The 17321-nt window shown below is 50.6% G+C and overlaps 1 protein-coding gene across 1 annotated transcript in view; it reads right to left on the bottom strand.

Moving 5' to 3' along the window:
- The window catches only part of TOPAZ1 (testis and ovary specific TOPAZ 1), a 2142665-nt gene that overhangs the window by 798620 nt on the left and 1326724 nt on the right, over nt 1-17321 (bottom strand). The gene's annotated exons all lie outside the window — the stretch shown is intronic.

Raw genomic sequence — 17321 nt, 5'->3', positions numbered from 1 at the left:
ATGCCCACTCTTCACAAAATATATGAGGATGAGGATATTTCTGCATTATTTAGACCAACTTATGTTCTTAGTACACACAGGATTAAGAAATTAAGCATTGAGAATTTGACTCAACCTATTCTCTTAAGGAAAGTAAATTCTGGTCTTGGGGCATGGCTTCGCTGTGCAGCAAGATGGAAGCTATCTAAGAAGACTCTTCTAGGCGAGCACAACATCCTGCATTAATCCGCTTTTAAAAAAGGGGCACACATCAATAAAACTACCGGTGCATCTCCGTAACACCCACTGGCACCAGCTATTCCAGATCGGACTATTGAACTTACCGAGCAGCGAAAAGGTGGCGGACCAGCTCCAGGTCTACACTAGGTTTGAGAAGGTGGTGACTGGTGCGCTGTGAAGAACAAGTTACTTACCTTCGGTAACGATATATCTGTAAGAAACAGTAGTTAGTAATAGATTCCTTACCTTAGAATATCCCCAGGCGTCAGTCTGGATCCGGAAACTTTTGCGTAGCAGTACCCCTGCGCGTCGGTAGGCGTCGTCTGCAGGCGTCCCCTGCGGCTCCGCGTCCGTCGTCGGCGTCGTGCGCCGTGATGACGTCGCTGGAGTATATAGACGCCGCCTCCGCGCGCTGACGTCAGTTCTTTGCACACAGCTTTTCCGCGCCAGAACACGCAGAGCCATGTAAGAACCAACACTGGTGCCATGCGAAACTAGGGCCCTGAAGGGGATGACAACCCTATGTATCAGTTCGGAGAACGGGGAGGATGGGCGGGGCGGTAAGGAATCTAATACTAACTACTGTTTCTTACAGATATATCGTTACCGAAGGTAAGTAACTTGTTCATCTGAAAGAAACAGGTTAGTATTAATTCCTTACCTTAGAATAGATACCCCAGCAATACCAACCCCGGAGGTGGGTCTGCGAACCAATACAGCCTACACCAGAAAGTCCTGGAGGACAGAACGGCCAAAGAAGCCATCCCTCCGGACTTGACTGTCCAGGCAGTAGTGCCTTGCAAACGTGTGCAGCGAGGCCCACGTAGCTGCCTGACAAATGTCCTGCAAGGGGACTCCCCGGCCCAGGGCAGTGGTAGCCGCCGTGGCCCGAGTGGAATGGGCTCTCAGCCCAACAGGAGGCTCCTTCCGAGCTAAAGAGTAACACGCTTTGATGCACAGGACGACCCAACGAGAGATGGTTCGTTTATGCACCGCCCTTCCCTTCTTCGCACCCACGTAGCCAACAAACAGTTGGTCATCCACCCGGAACTGGCGTGTGCGATCCATATAAAATGAAAGCGCACGTTTTGGGTCCAGACGATGGAGCCGCTCTTCATCCTTTGAAGGATGCGGAGGCGGGAAGAAGGAGGGTAAGGTGATGGACTGCCCGATGTGAAAAGCAGAAACCACTTTGGGCAGGAAAGAAGGTCTAGTTCTAAGAACCACCTTGTCTGGATGAATGGACAAGAAAGGAGGTTGTACAGAAAGAGCCTGGAGCTCACTCACTCTCCTGGCAGAGGTGATGGCAACCAGGAAGGCCGTCTTTAAAGTCAGGAGACGGAGAGGACAGGAATGAAGCGGCTCAAAGGGAGCGCACATCAAGAAAGTCAGAACCAGGTTCAAGTCCCACTGAGGCATCACGAACGGGACAGGTGGATACATGTGCGTGATGCCCTTCAAGAATCTCGTTACAATAGGGGACTTGAACAAAGATGGCTGATCAGGTAGCCTTAAGAAGGCGGAAAGGGCAGAAAGGTAGCCCTTGATAGTGCCCAGAGCAGAGCCCTGCTGGGCAAGAGAGAGAAGAAAGAGGAGAACCTCGGAGAGAGGGGCAGAAAGGGGATCCACAGCCTTTGCTGTGCACCATGCCACAAATCTGTTCCACCGGCAGGCGTATACCGACTTCGTGGAGGGACGCCTGGCTGCCAGAATCACATCACAGACTTCATGAGGCAAGTCAAATGGCCTCAACTGTCGCCGCTCAATCTCCACGCATGGAGGTGGAGACTGGACAGGTTCGGGTGGAGGACCGTCCCCTGCTGCTGCGACAGAAGGTGCTCCCGAAGGGGCAGGCGGATCGAGGGACCGACTGACATGCTGAGTAGCTCGGGATACCAGTACCTTCGAGCCCAGTCCGGAGCCACAAGGATAACTTGGGCCCGGTCGCGCCTGATCTTCTTCAGCACTCTGGGCAGAAGTGGTATAGGCGGAAAGGCGTACAACAGACCGCAGCTCCACTCGCGCCGAAAGGCGTCGCCGTGCGAGTGCCGTCTTGGAAACTCCAACGCGCAGAACTGATGACATTGCGCGTTCTCTTCTGTGGCGAATAGATCTAACCAAGGCTCTCCCCATTGCAGAAAGAGGCCTTTCGCCACGTCCGAGTTCAGATGCCATTCGTGATCCACCGAGCACCGACGGCTGAGTTCGTCCGCCCTGGCGTTCAGAGAACCTGCCAGGTGTTGAACCGTCAGAGTCACGCCCTGACGTTCCAGCCATTGCCAGAGACGCAGGGCCTCCTGGCAAAGGGTCCACGACCCCACTCCGCCCTGCTTGTTGCAGTACCACATGGCGGTGGTGTTGTCCGTGAACACCTGCACTACACTCCCGTTGACAAAGGGGAGGAATGCCTTCAGTGCTAGGCGAACCGCCCACAGCTCCAACATGTTGATATGGAGCCGGGACTCCGCCGGAGACCAGATGCCTCTGATCTCCGCCTCTCCCAAGTGGCCTCCCCAGCCCTGGAGGGACGCGTCCGTCACAACTACGTGTTCCGGTTGGGGAAGGGAGAGGGATCTGCCTCTGACCCAATCGCGGTCCGTAAGCCACCACTGCAACTGTCTCGCAGTGCCCTCCGAGATCAGGACATGGTCGGATAGGTTGCCGTGATGCTGGGCCCACTGAAACTTCAGGTCCCACTGCAGAGCCCGCATCCGCCACCTGGCGTGATGCACCAGAAGGATGCAGGAGGCCATCAGCCCCAGAAGCCGCAGCGTCAACCTGACCGAGACCCGGGATAACGGCTGAAAGATGGGAATCAGAGCCTGAATATCCCGGACCCGCCGTTCCGGAGGATAAACCCGAAACTGCACCGAGTCGAGAACCGCTCCGATGAAAAGGAGCTTTTGAGAGGGACACAGGTGTGATTTCGGCACATTGATGGAAAACCCCAGCTCGTGCAGGAGGTCTGCCGTCATCTGAAGGTGGTGGACGACTGTCTGGGGCGAGCCCGCCTTCAACAACCAGTCGTCGAGGTAGGGGAAGACTGAAACCCCTAACCGGCGCAGATGAGCTGCGACCACCGCCATCACTTTCGTGAACACCCGTGGGGCGCTGGTAAGGCCGAATGGGAGCACGATAAACTGAAAGTGCTCGTGGCCTACCGTGAACCGCAGGTAACGCCGGTGGGACGGCAGGACGGGGATGTGAAAATACGCATCCTGCAAGTCCAACGCCACCATCCAGTCTTGCGGGTCTAGAGCAGCCAAGACCTGAGCCAAAGTCAACATCTTGAACTTCTCCTTCCGGAGGAAGCCGTTGACGTTCCGTAGATCCAAGATAGGACGCAGGCCCCCCTTGTCCTTCTTGGGTACCAGAAAGTAGTGGGAATAGCAACCACACCAAACTTCTGGCCCAGGAACGCGCTCGATGGCCCCCTTGGCCAAGAGGGCCGTAACTTCCTCCTGCAGAAGTGTCAAGTGGTCCCCCGACACACGGTGGTTCTGCGGTGGCATGGCTGGAGGAGTGGTCTCGAAGGGGAGGGAGTAGCCCCTTCGGACAAGCTGCAGCACCCACCTGTCCGATGTGATAGTGCGCCAGCGGGAGTGGTGATGGCGAACCCTGCCACCCACTGGCGTCACATGGGCCTGAAAGCACGGACTAGGAGGATTTGGAGGCTGTCGCTACGGGGGGAGGTGTGGTCTGACCTCGCCGTTGTCCCCGACCGCCTCCACGGCGGAAACCACGGCCGCCACCGCGTTGAGAAGTGTTCTGCGGTGCGTGGCTGGCAGCACGTGTGGGACCGCCCCTTCCTTGGCCACGAAAGGAGCGAAACGAACGCGTTTGCTGACGCTGGGTCGAAAGACCCAAGGACTTGGCCGTGACCCTGGAGTCCTTGAAGCGCTCCAGCGCGTGGTCCGCCTTGTCGCCAAACAGGCGACTGCCATCGAACGGCATGTCCATCAAAGTATTTTGGACATCTGCCGAAAAATTGGCGGATCTCAGCCAGGCGTGGCGACGAATCGCCACCGTCGTGGACATCGCTCTGCCCAGCGAGTCGGTCGTATCAAGACCACACCTGATGGAATATCTTGCTGCATCTCGGCCTTCAATCATAGCCTTGCCGAGCCTTGCCCGTACCTCCTGCGGGCATTCCGGCAGCAACTCCGCGACCGTATCCCACAGAGAGTGGGTGTAGCGGCCCAAGAGGCATGCGGTGTTGCAAGACCGCAGTCCCAAACTCAGGGACGAGAAGACCTTCTTTCCATACTGGTCGTACCTCTTAGATTCCCGATCGGGCGGGGCCGACGGGAATGCGGTCTGGGAAGTTGAGGCCTGGATCACCAGACTCTCAGGGGTGGGATGGGTGGACAGGAACTTGGGGTCGTCCGGACACGGACGGTGGCGTCTGGCCACGTTCCTATCAACAGGCGAACCTGAAGCGGGCCTGGACCACGTGCCCAAAAGAACGTCTGTCAAGGCTTCGTTGAACGGCAGCCGAGGCTCCTGCGGGCATGCCTGCGGTTTGAAGACCTCGGTGAGGATGTTAGGCCTCACGACCGCGACGGGGAGCTCAAGGTGTAAGGCCTTGGCAGCCCTCATCAACACCACTGAATAAGCAGCCCAGCCTCCGAGGCCACTGTAGGAGGCGAGACAAAACCAGGGTTAGGAGAGTCGTCCAGACCACTGGCGTCACCCAAATCACCTGTCCAGTCCACGTCATACTGATACTCGCGTGACAGAGGGTCCTCAGACCCCTCCCAACCCTCTCCATATTCTACATCCTCCCCATATTCGGAGTCAACAATGTAGACCGGCTCCTCGGGGCCCATGGGCCCCATCGGCGTCGGACTCTGCGTCGGCCGACGCCGGTCCGACTCCGCGTCCGGAGTCGGAGAGGGAATGGGGGTGGCGCCGCCCGGAGCCGGCGCCGGAGCCCCGACGCCGGCCGGAGCCGGCGCTGGAGGCCCGGCGCCGCGCGGAGGCGGCACAATGGGTTGCCCCGATGGAATCGGCGCCGGAGAGGCCAGTGGACCAGCCGGCGTCGACCCCGAAGGGCCCAGCGGCGCCGGGGCCAGAGCCGCCGGTGGCGTCGGGGCCGGAGCACCCGACGGCGTCGGGGCAGGAGCACCCGAACCGCTCGGGCCCCCGGACGGGACCACCGGGCCCGCAGGCGCCGTAGGCCCCGTCGGAGGAGACAGTGCCCTCATGGCCATGAGGAACTCCTCTATCTCCTCGCGCGCCGTGCCGTGCCGTGCCCAGAGACCGTCGGGTATGGAGCAGGCAGCGTCGGCGACCCACGCGGAGCCGCGGGGGTGGGGCCACCCGAACCCCCGGCCGCGTCGGGGGGAGTCGGGGGTACGATGACGACGCCCCGACTTCTTGTGTTTCCTACCTGAGGAACTAGAGGAATGGCGACGACTTCCGGAGCGCTCGTGGCGGCTCCGCGACCGCTCCCTCGACCTCCGGCCGGACCGGGACCGCTCTCGACGCGGGGCCGACAGCCAGAGCTCGAGTAGCTTGCGGGACCGCTCCCGCCTAGCCTTACTAGTCAAGGCCCGGCAGTCGACGCAGGAGTCCACGTCGTGGTCCGGGCCCAGGCACCGGAGGCAGAGTCGGTGGTGGTCCGTGACCGACATCGTGCGGTCACACCCATCACAATTCTTAAAACCGGGCATCCTACCGGCACCTGAAGAGTAGATATAAATCAAAAACTATGGTCAAAAGACCGGAGTACTGCTCTTCGGATCTGCGCTAACTGGCGCGGAAAAAAGAAGAACTGACGTCAGCGCGCGGAGGCGGCGTCTATATACTCCAGCGACGTCATCACGGCGCACGACGCCGACGACGAATGCGGAGCCGCAGGGGACGCCTGCAGACGACGCCTACCGACGCGCAGGGGTACTGCTACGCAAAAGTTTCCGGATCCAGACTGACGCCTGGGGATATTCTAAGGTAAGGAATCTAATACTAACCTGTTTCTTTCAGATACCCTCAATATACAACACACAATTTGCCTGGACCACAGTACAGTGTTACTTCTGCTATCAAGATTTGAAATAATGCTTAAAAATAATGAAATAATCGCCAATAAATGAAAATTGCTGGGTTTTGGATTTAATCAATTTTGTCTGATTCCCCAAAAAGGGTTTTTCCTTCAAATAACTGTGGTCCAAGCAAATTGTGTGTTGTATTTTGAAGAAGGCCCAGCTTGAACCACGTATTATAGGCCTATCTGCTTAGGATTAGAGCGAAACCCTCAATAGCATCGAGGTGTGAGCTGCCCGAATTCGATCCTCGCCGAACCTGGGTCTGCAGATCTGGTGGCGAGGCCTTCAATTGCTGAAGATACTTGACTGGGAGCATACGGCCACCATGCCCATCGGCGGCTCCTGTACCAGCATTGCTGGGAATCAAGCAGAGACTGCCGTAAAGTAAGGAGTGTCACAGAAGACCTGCGATTGCCATCCCCCATCACATGGGCTAAAAATGAGGATTTTGAGGCCCTATCCAGGTGCAACAACATTCGTATTACAGGTATACCTGAAATCACAGCCATCTCGAAAATGGAGGACTTTGTCGAAACATTACTATGTGACCTCTTCGGCACAGACCTGTCGGCTGTGTTCATCGTGGAGCGCATCCACCGATCTCTTGGGCCTCAGCTGGCGATGGGCATCATATTGAGTCCTATTGTGGCGCCCCCTTTGAACTATCGAGACCGCAATGCAGTTCTAAAACTGCCCCGAGAACATTGCTCAATACAGTACAAAGAGATCAATGTCTACTTCTACCCGGACTTCACCCCGCTTGTCCAGGCAGCATGGCAAGAGTTTATCCTAGTCAAGCGGACACCACAGCAATTTGGTGCATCTTACGCTTTCTGGTACCCAGCCAAACTGCAAGTTTCCTTTGATGGCAAAGTGCACTTTTTCACCAACGCCAAATCTGCACTCAAGTTCGCCAAACACACTGGAGGCTCTCGCCGATCCACAGCTGCCTCTGTGCATCTCTCTGATGAGGTTAGACTGAGTGATAATGACTAACTTTACCACTAGATGGATGTGGCACAGATGCGGTTGCCGGGCTGGCTCTCAACTTGCTGACACATTATTTTTGTTGTCGATGCTAATTTGCTTAGGTGACTGACTAGCTGGGCGCAAACCCCACTATAGCCTTTGTGGTGCACCTACCATAATGCTTCCCACTCTGTAAGGTGCCCCTAAAGAGTACAAGTCTCGGACCCTCAACCGTACGTGGCAGGGATGTACGCTGTCGACTCCCAGTTCCTCAGGGATAATCCCTCATAGTCCTTTGGCTATCAGACCTTTCTTTCTTTGTTGGGTGGATACATGACACAACCTGATTAGGGAGTTGGAGTGGGTGGTGGGTGGGTTGGGAAGCTGCTACTGTTTGATAAGTTTTGCGATGTTGAGATAAAGTTTGCAGGCACCTGCTTCATTTGTTAAAGGCTGGGATAGGTCACAACACACACTGCTGGAATGTCATTACTGTGTACAGATCCTCTTGCACTATCTGAGCATCAAAGCATGAATCCACGCTCCTCATATTACTGTGCTTTGTTCTATGCTCAGCCCCTTCACTCCACTCCGAGCCATTACACATGATAACTATTTAATAGATGCTTAGAGGCAGATGCACCCCACCGCAAGAGAGAGCATCTGTATAGCAACGCAGCATAGTGCCTGGTCAAGACTGGACATTTGGCTGATATCCAGAGATATACAAACTTGGACATTATCAGTAAAACACCTACCCCGCACTCTCTCAGACCACACCCCAGTCATGATTACTTTACAACTCCCGCTGACCTTTCCCCCGCTCCAGCTGGTAGCATTGCTAAAGGCTGCATTCAAGGCAGAAGTTTGTAGGGCATACTCGAATACTTCAAATTCAATGCACATTCTGTGCTGTTGCCCACCATGCTATGGGAGGCTTTTAAAGTAGTGATTAGAGATGTATGCATTGCTGAACAGTCTGGAGTACTGAAAGCTACAAGGCATTTTTCTTGTTGGCCAGGAGAGGGGCCTTCCAAGCCAGGAAAGCCTTTATTTTCAATCTCAAGACCGACTCTCTTAGCTCATATTAGAGAGAAAGTTTCTGAGTTCCAAGAAGAGGCAGTCCGGGAGATGAGGCTCCCACATCGCGATACCAAGGTCCGGCCATAAGATGAGGGTGATCGCCCTAGGAAAAAACTGGCCAAACTGCTTCGATCCCCTACGACATCCTCATACATTACGTAACCGCAGGATGCGGATACTTAGTTGGTACATTCCCCAGCTGCCTTGCTGGGCACCATGTTGGCATTCTATGCCCAGCTGTACTCGTCTGCAACACAGCCCATGGAGGCGGAGCTATTAGAATATTTAGATACACTTCAATTACTTTGGCTAGACCGAGCACACCGCTCCTATCAAGACAAACCATTCACCACTGAAGGGATAATTCAGGTTGTACAAAGCCTACCAGGAGATAAAGCTCCAGGAATGGATGAGATAACCTCCTTTTACAAAGAGTATGCTCCCATACTTGCCCCATATCTCCTGAGTGTATATCAAGAATCTCTAGAATCCGGGACCCTACCACCCTCAATGTGGGAAGCCGCCTTTATAACATTGCTGAAACCAGGCATACCTGCCATCCTCTGCAACTCGTACCATCAGTTGCCGTTGATAAACACAGGCAACAAAATATTTGCCAAACTGCTAGCAAATAGACTGCAGCCGCTTCTCCCACTTATTATAAGGCGCGACCAGTCAGGATTTGTACCCGGGCGTTCTACATCACACAACTTACACACCACATTTGCCTTAATGCATCATCTTGCCCGCCACGTTCCAGAGTTGGCTGCTTTGTTAGATGCCACAAAGGAATTTGATTCCCTGGAATGGTATTCCTCTTTACACTAGTAACACAGCTAGGTCTCAGCCCCACTTTTTACGGCAGATACGCCTTACATATGACTCTCCCACTGCCCGGGTGCAGGTCAACTAGTTGATTTCTGACCCTATCCCCATCTCCCGGTGCACGCGCTAAGGGTGCACTTTGTTGCCCCTCTTATTTGGTATTGCGATAGAACCCTTGTCAGCCCGTCTGCACTAGCATCATGAAGACAGAGGCATAAGATTCACCACTAGAAGGTTGATAGTCTCTATGTACGGCGGCGACATTACACTGTATGTTCACGAGACGGATGTAAATCTTGCTCCAGTGACACGTGAACTGCTGCATTTCAGCAGAATATCTGGAATTCAAATAAATTGGACAAATTTCCCACTCACTGTTAGCACACAAATTTGCAAGAGAATATCCAATACAGTGGGCTGACGGCCCAGTGTGCTACCTGGGCATTTGGGTCAGCAGAGATACACAAGAACTATGGAATGCAAATTACAGCAGGGTGATCAGTTGGATAGAGAGAAAATACACATCTGGTCCAAGCTGCCCCTAACACTTGCAGGGCAAATAGCAATTACAAAAATGATAGTCTTGCCCAAGCTGCTGTATATTTTTGCTAACATCCCTATGTCGTCACCTCACAATTCTTCAAGCATCTAAAATCCTCCATGATCAGTCTGGTATGGGCATGGAAACAACCCAGAGTATCCTGGGCGCTTCTCTCCCTCCTGCTGGCACAGGGCGGACTGGGGAACCTGGACCTCACACTTTATGCATACTGCACACAAGCACAATTTCTCCATTTTTGGTTATACCCAACACCATTCCAACCCCACATGGTAATCGAGGAAGATCGGGCCGCCCCTTACTCTTTAACCACTGGCCTTTATCATAACTACCAGAACCTGCGACAAGAAATAGACACAGCCGTGACTATCATATGGGCATTAGAGTGGCTGCGAAAAAGAGTGAAACTCACTTCTTTATACACACCGTCAATCCCGCTGGCCAACAACCCTCAAATTCCCCAGATACTGGACAAAGGCGCGGCTGGACGAGCGTACAAACTTCGCATTAACACTACCCAGATCGCCAATTCCCCCCCCCACCCCAGGGCAAGCGGCAGAGTCCTCACACAATACTGTAATACCAGCTGCGAGCGCCCCTATCTGCTTTAGAGCACATGCTTACAAACTCTTCTGCTCTCAAGATAGTAACGCGCCTCTAAACTACTTCTCAACGCACTTCCCCAGCGACCAGTCCTAGATCCCTAGATGCCTGGATGGCAGATCTGGACCCTGCCCTCTTCCCATTACAGTGGCTCAGAGGTCGTTTTATTGCGGTCAGCTGGAATTCTTGTCCCTAAATTATCCTCGAGACTGATCCACTTAAAATGTTTACATCCAGTATATTGCACCCTGGTGCAGATGCGAAAGATGGGGCCACGCCTCGATAATGGATTCTGACGCTGTAGAGCCCTGCAGGCCACTTTCCTGCACGTGCCAGCAGATTGCGGAGTTCTAGGCCGAGGTGTTTCAACACATTGCAGACATAGTTGGTCAGGAATTAAGCTGCACCCAGTTAGTGGCCCTACTGGGATATGTACAGGACCCAGCATCTGCTAATCGGCATCTAATCGCCATGTTGCTCCTACTAGCTAAGTGCAGAGTAGCTGTACAATTGGGCAAGGGGGCCGCCCCCGATATTAAGACTTGGCTGTGGGACGTCATGTATTGTCAGGAACAATTATCCACCTTCTGGGAGCTTATGCCACTTAGGTCCCGGCCCTAAGATATATGGGGTTCATTCACCTCTTGTCTTCAGCAGTAAAGCCCAGTTTCCCCCGCGCAGACACCCCTACCATAGCCATATCTCCATTACCAATAGATTTTCCCACCTACCATCATAGAATTGTGGCTTAGCTCACTCTGGTTCATGGATGGCCCACAAGATGGATGCTGAGAATTGCATTGCATAAGTCATCTCCTGTCTCTTCTCAAGCGGTGAGGGAGGGGCGGAACCTCCATAATGTAATGATACAGCAGGCAATATGTAAGAAATGGTTTATACTGCAGTTGTGTGACGTGACCGTAAATAAGCACAAGATATCCCCGGATTGTCCTAATCGTATTAGTCAGTTTTTAGGCACTGCACTTTCTTTTCTGTATCTCAGCTTTTATTTGTATGCCATGTGTTCTCTTATGGTTTAAAAGGGCAAAACCTCAATTAAAAAATGTAAATTCTGGTCTTAGGTTTATGCATATATAAATCCAAAGTATGGTCAGATCAATGTGAGTTTGGTAGCTAAAGATGAAGGTATGATAAACTAAACTGTTAATTGGAGATTTGGTGCCCTTTCTAAATTGTCACACTGTGACGAGTTTACAGGAAAGGTGACGGGATAGCAGGTATATTTCACAAATCTATGCTAGCTAATGATTGAATATGTAAGCAACTTCAGAGTCTTTTTCTTGCTATTCAATGAAAAAAACAAAAGTTTGCAAGTAGATGCATATTGGATTAATGCCCGCATTCGCTGGCAGTGGAATATTATGGTTTGTTAGATGAGTTACTATGACATTGCATTTCCATCTATATAATTTTAATAGTAGCATGGGATTTCGACATTTGTTAATAACCCAAAACAATACATTGAATTCTTCGTTTTTGAGGGCATCATTGGAAAGGATGAATACTAGTAATTTTACTCCGTGTCCTTGGGTGTCACTTATAACTGTCAGTACTCATAAATGAGACTATATTAAATTCCTTCAGGCATATCCCTTGGCCCAACGACTATAATTAGCGAAAGTGCAAATTGTTCACCAGGTAGATTTTTCAGGAATTAATGGCATAAAGCAGGACCATGTTAAATGTTGCCACCTTGTTACAGACCTTTTTGTGCCAGGCACATGACAATCTACCTCTGTATATGGTCATATCTAGTAACTCTAAATTTGAAAAATGCTAATGGTCTAGTCTGGAGTTAAAAGAAGAACATCCCAGGAAGTGGAGGAAATGGCTATATCTAGCAGGAAAACACTGTATTCTTGAAGTAGAAGAGGAATTATAATGATTGCATAAAACATGCATATTTTTGTAAGAATATTCAATCCTCAGGAAATGCTTCAAGTACAGTTGTAAAACCTTGAAAATGCTAGCAGGGCAAGAAGCTACAGAAAGAAAGGCATAAATAATTAATGTCCCATTAGGAGTTGTCAAAGACTTGTCTTTCAATCAATCAGGGAATTGTGAAGCGTGCTACTCGCCTGTGAGGGCCTCAAGGCGCTGGGGGTTGGGGGGTTTCCGGGTGTGGTAGGCCACCAGGTAATGTTCCATGCTGAGGGGGTGGGTCCGAGGACGAGGACTTCTGTCTTCTCCGAGATGAGCTTCAGGCAGCTACTGCTCATCCAGGATGTGTCTTTCATTCCTTCCTGGAAACGGAGTCTGTTGGTGTGGGGATCCTTAGTGAGGGAGAAGATGAGCTGGGTGTCGTTGGCGTAGGATACTATGCTGAGTCCATGCTGTCTGAAAATGTGGGTGAGGGGGGGCCATGTAGATGTTGAAGAGAGTGGGGTGAGGGATGATCCTTGGGGTACTCCGCAGTTGATCTCTGTGGGTTCAGAGAGGAAGGGCGGGAGTCTGATTCTTTGGGTTCTGCCGGTGAGGAAGGAGCAGAGCAAGTCAAGGGCGGTTCACTATATTTCGGCGTCGTGGAGTCTGGCGATCAGAGTGCGGTGGGAGATGGTGTCGAAGGCTGCAGAGAGGTCTAGTAAGATGAGGGCTGCAGTATGGCCTTAGTTGAGGAGAGTGCGGGTGTTGTTGGTGGTGGCAAGGAGGGCGGTCTCAGTGCTGTGGTTGCTGCGGAATCTGGACTGGGAGGGGTCGAGGATGGAGTTCTTTTTGATGAAGTTCGTTAGCTGGAAGTTGACGATCTTCTAAGTGTCTCTGGCTGCGAAGGGGACAAGAGAGATGGGCTGGTCGTTTTTTAGTTCCATCGGGTCTGCTGAGGGCTTCTTGAGGAGGTGCTTGACTTCTAAGCATTTCCAGTCGTCAGGTAAAGTGCCGGCTTAGAAACTGGCGTTTATGGTGCGTCGTAGCTCGGGTACTATGGAGGCAGTTGCTCTGTGGAAAATGTGCAGCAGGCAGGAGTCATTGGAGCTCCCGAGTGAATGTTTTTCATGGCCGTGGCGGTGTCTTCAGTGGTGACCGGGGTCCAGGTGGATATGGCGGGCTGGCAGTCGTTGCTGGAGGAAGGGGTGGTTTCGGTGTTCAGTGTCTGTTCGTTGAAGTTGTCGTAGAGAGACTTGATTTTCAGATGGAAGTAGGAGCAGAGTTTGTTGCAGAGGTCCTGGGAGGGTGTGACGTCTGTAGCTTCGCTGGAGGGTTTGGTGAATTCCTGGATGATGCTGAAGAGTTCTTTTGAGTTGGTGGAGTTGGCGAGGATTCTGTTCTGGATTAAGGTTCTTCTGGTGGATCTGATGAGTTTATTGGTATTCTGGCATGGCGTTCCTATAGGTGGTACGATATTCTGCGGTTTTGCTGTTCCTCAATAGCTTCTCGAGTTAACTGCAGGTGCACCTGGATTCTTGGAGGTCGGTGATGAACCAGGAAGCCTTACTGGGGCGCTGTCTGTCAGTGTTGCGAAGGGGGGTGAGTTTGTGCAGATGGTGATCAATCTGTGTAGTTCTTTGGCTGCAAAGTTGGCGTCTGTTGAGGTGGGAGGGGGATCGTGGTTGAGGGCGGAGTTTAGGTGCTCCTCAGTGACCTTGCTCCAGTTCCTTCGCGGGGGAGTGTTGTTGGTTTGTGAGCGGTGGCTTTGTCGAAGGAGAAGTGTACACAGTGGTGGTCTGTCCAGTGGGGTTTCGTGGTGTGGCTGATGAGGATGTTGTTGCCTCCTGCCAAGATGGGGGTTGAGGGTGTGTCCTGCCTTGTGGGTGGGGGTTGTGATGAGCTGTTTCAGTCCGATGTTGGCGAGGTTGTCCAGGAGGGTGGAGGAGTTGGTATTGCTGAGGTTGTCGAGATTGATATTTTCCATCAACTTTATCAATGAACAACAATCAGTGGCCTGATGGAGATAATTCTCCTCTACTTACCAGTTAGATTTTTTGGGTACTTTTAGCCAGTATATGCACCTGACACTGATGAGCTCATGGTGAATTTAGAATATGGGTCTACCTTCAACATCTGTCCATGTAAAATTACTTGCCACACAAAATAATGCGATTACTCTTCTACTGTTGGATATTATTAATGATTATTTGAGGGTTGTCCGTGATTACTTTAAATCAGTTGCTGTCCATCTTCTTCGTAAGATGTAATTGAATCATAAGCAGTCAGCAAATTTTAGTCATCTCTCTGTGATTCCTTATTTTGCTATATTGCGGGAAAGCAGTGATCTTGTAAGTCCAGAAATCTGTAGGAGAAAGCATGCTACTGAACAAGATTTCAGCCCGGCTTAGGCTGGGTGTGGGTACTGATGGTTATGGCTTCAACAGCTGATTATTTGAAGACGATTGTGGTGTGCGCATACTTTTGGATTTTTCTGCGGTGATCAAACAAAGTTGACAATTTAATTTGCTGAACTGTCACACAGAACATATAATACAAGAGTCCCCTCACAATAGTCGGCTTGGATACACCTCAGGTATCCTCAGTATCAATGCTGCTTTTTAACATCTACCTGCAACGAGTAGCATGTTGGCTTTAAAGTTGATGCCCCATAACGTTTTATTTTGGGGGAGGGGGGGAGGTACGGGGGGAGACTTTAGTAACAATTTTGTGATTTTGTCACTAGCTGAGCTTTTCACTCATTGCATAATGCACTTTGGAGACACTTTTCTTGTGTTTTTAGTCAGGTGGAGCATAATTTTCACTGCGTTCCACTGGACCATTTCATCCTTTTTGGACACCATCTTGCTTGGGTTAGCAGTCTAGTTGTTAGAGACTAGCTCCCGAGCCTCTACTTAAGGAAACCCATGCCGCCGACACAGTTGGCGCACAATTGGCGCGCTGCTGACACGCCGAAGGGGAGCCCGTTTGCACCCATCAGGGGCACGTCCAGTGCCAGCCATGCTGGTCATTATTTTGACCCGCAGGCTGATAACTTTACTAGAGAATCTCTCCTTGCCTTGAATTGTAGTCCTCGTCGCTCTACCGTGTGTTATGACCCTGCTGCAAGGAACTCTGCTTTAATGTGTTACAGTTGCGGTCTCAGTTTGAGGGCTATATCCATACCAGGGGATAGAGTTTTCTTGCCCAATGTGAACTTTAATACAGTGGTGAGCTTTAGAGCCTACCTTTAATCGTAGGTCCCTCCCTAAACACTTCTTTAATATATGGCTCTCACTAGACAATACTTGGGATCTCATGTTTCTCACTGAAACATGGCTCTAGAACAGTTCTAATCCTAACCTACCCCTGGTCATTCCCACTGTTTATCGAATCTTGTGTGCCAAACGGGGTGGATATAAGTTGGGTGGGGTTATAGCCATTATCCTTAGGGACACATGGGAGATTTCGTAATCTAGGCTGGGTCAGATTGGGAATATTGAGGGCCTACTTTTTTTACCTCAAAAGTACTCCCTTTTATTCCTTTGCCACTTTGTTGAAATATAAATCCCCAGACTGCCCAAAAAGCTGCCTCTCAAAATTATATAACACCATCTCCCATTTATCTTTACGATACAAAAAATAAAAATACGAATTATGGAACATATGAGCAATATCAGATGTAGAAAGCCATGATGAAATTTACCACATGCTACTTAGAGAAAAAGCACATGGCGGACAACATCTATTAGGCAGTGACAGACAAACTGAATATTCTAAACACAGTGAGAGAAACCAAGAAGTGTCTGCTACCCCGAGAACAGAAATGGATATATAGGGTTTGTAGTAACGAGAATGGCTTGAACGATGACATCCCGTGGAATTTACGGAATAGATTGTGAACATAAACAATTCCTCTCATACTGACCTGCATCAGTTCTCTACAGCGGGTTTGAAACTTGGAAATATGGGGTGGAACCTAAAGTCTTATATTTACCTATAAAGAAGACCAAATTGTATTAGTCGAATAATCTCTGAGTAAGGAGAGTATAGGTTTATTTACCCACTTCGGAAAGAAAAAAAATAAAACATGCATTTTGAGAGGAAACGGTCTCGAAAAGTTGCCCAGCATTAGGAAAACAAATATGTAAATATCCATACAAAACAACACCACTGAGACTCCTATCTCTATATCATACCTGAGTGGAGTACCCATTTGGTAGAGAAAGGAATTCCCGTATTGAGAGTTTTTAGCTCCAAATTTAAAGCAAACACTGGTCCCCTGTAAAACTTACACAACATCTCTACATGGGAATACACTAGAAAATACGCTAACTAGGAGATTTGTTATTTAAAATGCATTATAAATTAAAGATAAAAAATAACTTTCTCTTTGGCGTAATTAGGGTCATCATATCATAGTATCCATCACCCCCAAGAGAGCTGTCTTGCAGATTGAAAAATAGGAACACATAGGGGCTGGTCTACTTACACGCCCACTCAACACAGATGTAATAGATAACATTGTTGTAGAAATCACTCCTTCGACAAGGGCAACATCCTTCACACCCAATATGGCGGAAGAACGAGGAAAGAACAGGTATGACGTCCAGCAGCAACAATATAGGTGTCCCGATCACGTGACCACAATGCGAGATTACGTGACGGGTAAGAGAACGTACAGAAGGACAGCCGAGGCAAAGGGTTGGCACCTTCACGGTGTGCGGAGAGACCGGCAGCCTCACCTTGATGGAGAGAGGGGGGGGGGGGGGGGGGGAGGGGCCGACCATTTGGGGACATAAGATACAAAAAATGCGGGCTCCTTTGGAAAGTGCCCTTAGATAAATTTACCTGTTTACTTGAACTGATGTACTCACAGGCAGAGGGACGGCCATTGAGGTTATAACCATTTCCATCCTTCTCCTATGTAACTAGTGTTTGACTACAGGGAGCCGCCCTCGCTCCCATTCCTTTTCAGCTACAACTACTGTGAAACTCAGTAAGACTTACTAAAGACATAGATGTGACGAGTACCTTATGTCACTAATGACTTTGTTCCACTAGTCACAGGTGTTTGTTCGAACTTAGTCTGTCTCTAAAGTAATAAAGAATAAAAGTGGATTGCAGCATGGTGA

This window comes from Lissotriton helveticus, chromosome 10 (assembly GCF_964261635.1).
Source record: "Lissotriton helveticus chromosome 10, aLisHel1.1, whole genome shotgun sequence".
NCBI classification, from domain to species: Eukaryota; Metazoa; Chordata; class Amphibia; order Caudata; family Salamandridae; genus Lissotriton; species Lissotriton helveticus.
The sequence above is the reverse complement of the archived record's forward strand: the minus strand, read 5'-3'. Positions and strand labels throughout refer to the sequence as shown.